Source organism: Cicer arietinum, chromosome 4 (assembly GCF_000331145.2).
Source record: "Cicer arietinum cultivar CDC Frontier isolate Library 1 chromosome 4, Cicar.CDCFrontier_v2.0, whole genome shotgun sequence".
Classification (NCBI taxonomy): Eukaryota; Viridiplantae; Streptophyta; class Magnoliopsida; order Fabales; family Fabaceae; genus Cicer; species Cicer arietinum.
Window position 1 is genome coordinate 62,471,906 of NC_021163.2, and position 9,317 is coordinate 62,481,222.

At 26.4% G+C, this 9,317-nt stretch overlaps 1 non-coding gene across 1 annotated transcript; it reads left to right on the forward strand.

Annotated features, from left to right (window-relative positions):
* Positions 1 to 7,313: 7,313 nt before the first annotated feature.
* Positions 7,314 to 7,393, forward strand: TRNAL-UAG (transfer RNA leucine (anticodon UAG)). Its single transcript has one exon. It is a non-coding gene; the product is annotated as a tRNA-Leu (tRNA).
* Positions 7,394 to 9,317: the final 1,924 nt, after the last annotated feature.

The following is a 9,317-nucleotide window of genomic DNA, read 5'->3' on the forward strand; positions in this document are numbered from 1 at the left end:
TATATGAATACTGATTGGTGGTGATGAGAGTGTGTTCTGTTTGAGTTGAGTAGAATGAGAAACCAGTTGCACATGGTACTGTTTCTGTGTGTAATGCTGACGGTTTTTACTGTTGCAATTTTGCGCAACAACAACTCTACTTCACCTTACTACATATTTTTTTAAATCATAAACGTATTATTTAAATTTTTTAATCTACTAGGGTCCGCTCAAAGAAATTCTACACACAAGGGGCAGATATTTTTCCTAAGAAATAAGTTTTACACTATCATGTTGATTAGGTAAAATATATAATTTAATCAGGTAAGATATTTAATTATATTACATTAGTCTTTTAGAAGTATTTCTTTTTTTTTTGTATCAAATAAGTCTTTTAAATTTCAAAATATGCACGGTGTTTATGATACTGATGTAGTGATGGTGAACCATATAAAAATATACTTGAAACAAGTTTTTCATTATCTGAACATGAACCTACTTTAGAAAAAACCCTAGCGCATTGTCAAACAAAAGTGCATTAATTAATTTCGCATTATATTGGAGGACACTGAAAGAAATTAAATAAGAGCAATGAGCATGAGCATATTCATTTGATCCATCTCAACCTAAACACAAAGCCTAGGCCAGAAGCACCCGTAGTTGGTTAAGGTCCAAAATATTCTATCCCATAACTAGTGGCTGGTCCATATAGATTTTTAGTTAAAAAAACTTATACTTTTTAAATACATTTTTATTTAAAACAAAAATTCCAAATTTAAATATATTTATATGAATTTTGATATGTAAATCTCAACTATATTCATAAGTATATATGTTCATTTATTTAGTAAAAAAGAAAAATTCTTATATGTATTTTAGTTACTCAAATTGAGACCTTAAAGACTATACTTCGCCCAACCAACCTTTGTGTTTGGAGTTATGGACCATCATCAAGCATCATCTGAATCGTTCACTTAACTTTATTAGGTCTCGTTTCTAGATGAATGAAAACCATTATAAAATATTCGTTATAGATCATATTAAGTCTAAGATACAAATTCAACACAGTTTGAGTTATACTCTTATGAAAGTACTTGATCTGTGATTGTTTAATTAGGTCACATCTTTTATTAATCAGAATGCACAATATAAAGGGAGGGGCGACCAAAAAGAAACCATGGTTCATTCATTCCGACTTTAAACCCTCGAACTTGAACACGGCACCATGTCATAGATATCTTAAATGGTATGTGAACATGATTAAATGATATGGACTGCCAAAACCGTTTTGATTTGTTTCTCAACTATAAAATGACATCCAACAGACGGAGTCAAACTACAATTTGGACTTTCCCAGGAAATACCAGATGATTCTAAAAATATTGATACACTTCAATGTAAAGATATGAAAAGGAATCACCTAGAAAATTGGAAAGATAAACATCCAATTCTGACATAGGAGTATATGGTGTGGTTTAAACACAACTCCAATTTGTACCTATCAGCTCTGCAATTACTGTGGAACCCACAATATGGTGTTGCAGAAGGGTCAAACGTTGGTTCGAGTAGACCGACCCAACCATCACAGCGACAAAGGCGTAATAGATTTCGCCCACCGACTCCCCTCTGTTACTATTGAAAATGAAGCACCAGAATCATACCGCCGTTCATTTTCTTTCACCCTAACACAACAACAATTTAAACCACTAAGACAATCATTTCAATTCACGTTAACTCAATAATACGATCGCTGACAATCTTTATATTCAAACGATCAAAATTTTGTGAATAATTTATTTGGTGCAGACATATGTACGCATAAGTCGCCCACTCGTTATGTTAATAATGTGTACTAATTTGGTGTTCTATCATTCCTCAATCAAGTAGAGCTTAGTTCTTTGATGCACGTTGACCTGTTGACCTACTAAGTGAGAATGTACAAGAGACAGATGCTCCAGTTGACGAAAAAAATCTACTCCCACATTGTCCACGTCGTATTCTTCGACCACCACGACGTGGGACTGAACACCATAAGAGATTAATGTAATAAAAACATTGTATATCCATGTACTCAATTTGTTTTTGAATTTTTAATGTTTAATTAAATTTTGTTCTATTTATGAGCTCCATTTTATTTAAATTTTTTAATAGTTACTTAATAAAAATAAAATTTAATTAAATAATTATTATAAAAATAATTAATTTTATATTAATTTAATTGAAATAATAATTAATAAAACTTACCTTCATTATTGAATTAAAATAAAAAAGGAAAATATTTTTTTATTGTTATGAAAGAGAATAATAATATATGACATCATCTCATACTTACGAATTATAACTACCAACTCTTTCATATATTATCAATCAATCTCCTATGTTTGTGTATACCACTAATAAATAAATATATATTTAATAATTAAAAAAAATTACATTCAAAAATCGATTTATGTCACACCAATTTCCTTTTACTCTATTTATAAAAAAGAAGTTTCTTTATGAGAAGTCAGTGCCTCCAATTATTACACTTTGAAAAAAAGAATTTAAAAAATATATATTGATATTTAATTATAAAATAGTAGTAGTTCGATATTTAATTTTTTTTTTAGTGATAGTATGTCAAAAAAGCCAAGATGTTTAGCATAGTACAGATGCATGGAGTACGATTTAGAGATAAGAATGAAAATTTGGCATTTTACAGTGTAATTTAGGCTGATAGGAAAGATAGGTGCACTTACTTATCCTCAATAGTAATTACTAACTTCGGTTTCAATTATAAAAATAAAAAAATTAAATATATTTTTTATTTTATTTATTAAAATATTTAAAATATGATTTTTAAGATGTATTTATTATTTAAATATTTTTATTTATTTTTGTTTAATATTTATTTTTTTATATATTAATGGTAAATTTAATGTCTAACACTTTTTAATGAGTAATATATTTATAAAAATATTTAAAAATAATAATAATAAATAAATTTAATTGTATTGATGTTTTTATTTTATTTTTCTTCTTATAATTAGAATAAAAAGGAGTATATAATTATTTACTACTTCAATTGATATGAATATTGATTCTTTCAATTTTCAAGCATTAACTGTCCTAGTAAAAAACGTGCCGCGTCATTGAATGTAAATGGTCCTAATTAAGATTGCTAAATGCCAAAGATGAAACATTAAACAATGAGGTGCGGTTGCGTTTTACATGTGTGCTTATGAGGTAGGAAAAGGAAACGTGTTTTCTTGTTTTTACTTTTTACACGTTAGTTTTTTTTTCAATAATTCAATTAAAAAAAATTAAAATGCTCTTTTTTGAGAATTTATTAATTTTTTTTTAGTTATTAATCGTCTTTATAAATAATAATTTTTTTAAGAAAGTTCGAGTTTGTAAAGACGATTTTTTTAAAATAATTTAAAAAATAATAATTTTTTGTTTTAAATTAACAAATAATATATATATATATAATTAATAAAATTTATTCATAAAAAATAACAACACAAAATTTAAATTACTTAGATTGATTAGAGTTGCATCTAGCATTTGAACAATATTTTTCAAGTATGAATAGTTAACTGACATAGCTGCATTTTCTTACGTTCGCCAAAACTATTTAGTGCATTTGTCTGACGTATATAAGATTGTTAATGTATTCAATATCTACAAAGAAGAGTTTTTACCTGTACTCATCGTATCAAAATCATGAAATGCATAGAATTATAAAAAATCGTTCAAATAGTAACTGTATTAAAACTGAAATGGAAGAGAAAAAATGCTAAAAAAATACAGACTATATCGAGTAATTAGTCATACTCAAAATCACTGTCCAAATGTTACAGACAACTCTAATTAATCTACGTAATTTAAATTTTGTGTTGTTGTTTTTTTATGAATGAATTATATTATATATATATATATATATATATATATATATTTTTTTAATTTAAAAAATTAAAAAATTTCTTTAAAAAAATTTCATTTGCAAAAGCAATTTATAACTAAGAGAAAAAAATATATTTTGATATATAATTTTGAAAAAAAATAATTTAATATTTTATTTTAAAATAAAGAGTAGTAAAAAAAATATCTTTTACGTATATATATATATAATATAATGTAGAAGAAAAGGAATACGAACGTGAATTTCTTGCCGTGTTACTACTTTGTAATGTACGTGTCAATATTACTTACCACATAATATCTACTCAATCTTCGCTATTACACTAGTTTTGCTTCATACTAGAAGTCTAGAACCGTGTATGATTTAGCTAAGAAGATACCCAATATTTGGCCACGAAGATATATATTATACCCTTTGCGTGTAAAAGATCAAAGTGATATACATTATCCTTGTGGTGTTCACACTTAACGTTTATCCTTGTAGTAATCAACCAGCGAATATGGCGTCATCACTTGGATCGGATAGTTTATTATTAATATGTGATTTTTTACATCAAACTCAAACTAAATAAGTTATGTTTGTAGATAATTAAATTCGTAATCCGAATCAAACATAATAAAATTTAAATTAAACCGATTTAAATGATTTACATCAAAATATCAATTAGGTAGATTTAGATTGCGTTTGTATATTTAGCCAACCAATGAAAACCCCCTACATGTTATATACTATTGTACTACTAACTACACCGTGCTGAACGCGTGGCCTTTGATGCAAATGTTAATTCCTCGCGCCTTTTAGTTAGTCCCTAGCTACTAGTAGCGATGGAAATAAGCTAGGTTGTACGTCACAGATATATTGTCTGACTTTGTTTTAATCTATTTAATAAAAAAACAAGACTCATGTTATTTTTAAAGTTTATTTATTTAAATAGATCAAACTGAGACATGCCGACCTATATATATTTTATTATTTATTAATGTTATTTTTTATTATTTTTTATTAATAATATTATTTCGTATTTTAAAGTCTATCAATTAGGCAATTATTCAGTAGCCGTTCCATATTTGGTAGCGATTCCATAATCGGTAGTCGTTCAATTAGGCAATCACTCAGTAGTCGTTCCATATTTGTTTGAGAAGTAATAATGAGTGTATTTGTTTTAGGAAAAATTCTATTCTTTGAAACCAAAAATTATTTTTTAAAGTTTAAATGGTGTTTGTTTCAGTTTTTTAATTATTTATATTTTGTTAAAAAATCATTTTTTGTTTAATATATATAGATATGTACAATATAACATTTAAATATTTTAATGTTAATAAGGCTTTTAAATAGGACTTCAGGTCAGGTCAGACTTTTAAAAATGTCAGACCAGATCGAAAAAAACATATGATAGGTCGTAGACCTGACTTAGGCCGAAAAAATTAATCGTAGGTCAAACTCAACCCTTTCAAAATCTAATTTGACTTGGTCTATTCTCATCCTTATCTACTAGTTTACTCATCCAGACGTTAGCAAATTTATAGTTCTTACGGATTCATCAGAGTAAATAAGATACATGACATATTTGTAGGGATGCCAATTAGATTCAGATTTAGTGGGTACCCGCAAAAAAACTCACAATGGTAGGGTAAAAATCCACATAATGGGTATGAGCAAGATAACATGTAATTACCTGCAAAATTAAGCGGGTATGGGTACAGATACTTAGTACCCACCCCACCTCACACCCGCACTTATATTAGTATTTAGTTTAATTGATTTTGTCTTTTATATTTTAACATCTAGTAATATCTTTAAACCACTACAATATTTATAATCGAAAAATAAATGTTTGCAAACTTTTTAAGAATTTGATTATGATGAATATGTCAATAATTGTGACTTTATAACTATGAGTTATGTCCTATTAATCGTGACTTTATAATTATATATGCAACTTCCTATCAATTGTTTTTACAGATCTCAAATAATATTGTCGTAGGACTTGCAACTTCATAAAATATTATTATGGATATTTGAATATGTATTGTAACGAGTGTTTATTTGAAATGTTTTGATTTATAATATTTTATGATTGGTTTTAAGATATATGGATAATTTTTAAATTTAAGCATAACAATACCATTTATTTATTGATCTATTTTAGTTAAAGTGTGAGTAATAAGTATGAGTACGGACACTTAGGTATCTAGAGCGTAACGATATGAGTATTAAAGTTGATATCCAAGAGAGTACGGACACGGATATGGATTTTTTTTAAACCGCGGGTATGGGGACGAGTACTATAGTACCCTATCCATTGTCATCCATACGTATTTGGTATAAACTTTAACTCATATATATTAATTTTTAAAAATATTATTTATTTTGGGTTGAGTATAAAATAAAAGAGAATATTATTATTACTATTAAATTATTCTTATACAAAATTGATATATTTGTCGATATATAAATACAAAGTAAAATATATTAAATTTGAAGTGATACATTTAGTATAAGGTAAAATATAAAAATTATAATTAATATCATTACCTTCAATATTAAAAGTGTCAATATTTTTTAGATAATTTTTTTTACAAATAAATCAATAATCATAGAATATAAATTTTTTTAGGCAAAATTCTTAATTAATGTTTTAAAGATAATTAAATATTTAATTAAATTTGTAACTATGATTCAAATTATATTATCTATTAACTTGTATTTTTGAATAATTTATTTAAAGATCGAAAATCAAACACAAATGTGCATATTCATATAAAAATCACATGATCCTTTTCAAAGAAATCAAAAAAAGATTTGATCACTATTTCTAGTCCATATCATACGCACATCAAGAACACACTTTTGAAAATAATAAAATTATTTGAAAGATTCCTCAAAGGAATATCAAACTAGTGGTGATAAAATGATTGCATAACAATTTGGTTTTATTTCAATCAAGATTGTTTTTAAGTTAATTAAAATTAAGTGCAAAAATAAATAAATAAAAAATAATTATAATTCAAACTCTTTTTTCTTGTAATTGATATTATTACTTCAAATAGAATATTACTAAGATATTTATTATAATTATAATTAGTAATAAACACATAATATTACATTTAATTAAAATTAAAAGAACACACCAAAAACGATAAACTACGAGTAGATGTTTTTTTCCAATGTCTTAAAAGCGAAGAGTTCTTTTTTTTACTATACTTTTGTATATGTTTTTAATGTATAGAAACACATATTTTTAAGTTATACATATATTAAACATTCATATGAATATATAGACACAAAATTATAATAATAAACATCCTCGTTTCTTTTAAAAGCTCTCTCTCTAATGTTAAAAAAGACGGAAGGGGAGAGGATCACAACTTTAAATCAAAGGTACACAGGATATGTCAAAAAGATATTATGAACAAAAAATAAAAAAAAAGACAGTTTGGCCGAGTGGTCTAAGGCGCCAGATTTAGGCTCTGGTCCGAAAGGGCGTGGGTTCAAATCCCACAGCTGTCAATTGTTGTTTAGTTTTTTAACAATCCGTGAATATTTTATTTAACAATTCCAAAATATAAAATAAGAAATGTAATATCATATAAATTTTTTTTTACTAAATGATATTTATTGATTCAAAATTTAAAATATATTAACATAATATAAATTTAAATTTGCTAAAATAAAAAATAATGCCAATCCGAACAAACTCATAACACTTAAGTGTTAGAGTTAATTCTAAAGGCCAATAATTTTTCTTTGATTATTATTTGTATCATGACACTTACTATTATTTATATAGTAATATTAAGTGTTTTAATTTATTATATGAATTTATGTAAATTATAATAAAGTATTTAAAATAGTTAGTCTGTTTAATAGAATATTAAGTGTGACTTAATCATAAAACCTTATTGAGCATAATGAAACTACTTTTAAATTGATTGTTGCCAAATTTCATTGTTAAATGAGACAACAATAATGCATAAAGACTTTTATGTGAGTAGGGTGACGGTCACATCTCACAAGTCGTGCATATGAGATATCAAGTATTCACATAGGTATAAATCTTATGAGTAATATTTGTATTAGATTGATCTGTTATGAGAAAACTTATATAATAGTTATGCAAATGTCATTAATTATTCTTATATGACCATAGTGAGTAGTATTTCATCTTGAAATCACTACAATCCCTAGTTGAAAATTGTATACTTTTAGGTCATCAAACATTTTCTTTCATAGGACAATTATAAGGATGACTGTTGACTATTGAGTCTACAATAAATCATGTAGAGATAAGTGAGTGATGTAGATACGATTTATTCCAACTGCATAATAGGAGTTGTATCTTGCGACTCACGATAGAGTGATATGTGAAATGTGTGTGGCCACACTAAAATAGACCAATATAAGATATTGGATACATTAGTCATTTCACATATACTCAAGAATCGATAAACAATATTAGATCTAACAAGAATGACAATTTTTATGCCTTGTGTTCAAATAAAACATTTGGATGAAAGACAATTACTGCACGAAAAATAGTAGTTGCGGTAAGGTTAAAATCGTATCACCAATTTTCTCATTAATTGGGTAGCAATGATGCTTGGCTAGATGACACTCATTGTTCATAATATTTTATATTATTGCAAATTAAGTGAGAACATATAGGGTCACTCGATAGAACAGTTTAATCGGAGAGTAAAAATTTAATTAAATAAAATATATTAAACTTGTAGCGTGTGTGGGTGACAGATATATTGTGTCTTCTCTTAATCTAACTATAGAATCATTCTTACCGAGCTGTCAGCTAGCACAAATGCAACCGTTCACCTGGAATGAGGTAGAGACACTACCATATTATGTTGTTGGTGAGTTGTTCTTCTCGATGCTTCGAAAGGTATACACATAAACCTCATGTAAAATATTGTATTTTCGTGATCTATGACAATAGATGATTTTTGCTCTTGAGAATGATTTTAAAATATATCTCTTGATTTCCCAATATAAAGTTAATAGCGTAAAATGACAACATAGTACAAAATGACAACATGCTTACAAATATTTTAAAGTTCAAGTGTATGGAATAGTTATGCCTCTAGATTTGTAACATTGAAGACGCCAAAATTATTGATTAAAATATGTAATGGATCCAAGTTTTCTGTTAATCTAAACCAAAACTAACATTGCACCAAAAGGAAAAAACCAAAAGGTACTGCACCAAGATGGAAAAACCCATAATGTTCATCTCAGACATTGAAATCACAAAAAAAAAAAGATTAAATTTGTGTTGAAACAACTTATTTAAATAAAATAAAGAGAAAAAGAATTTAGAGGGAGTAATTCTAGACAAAAATTGGTACTAAATCACTCATCTCTAATAGAAGAAGATGAAAAAAAAAATACATAGCATTTAGAGTTTTTTGGGGATAGGAGGCTA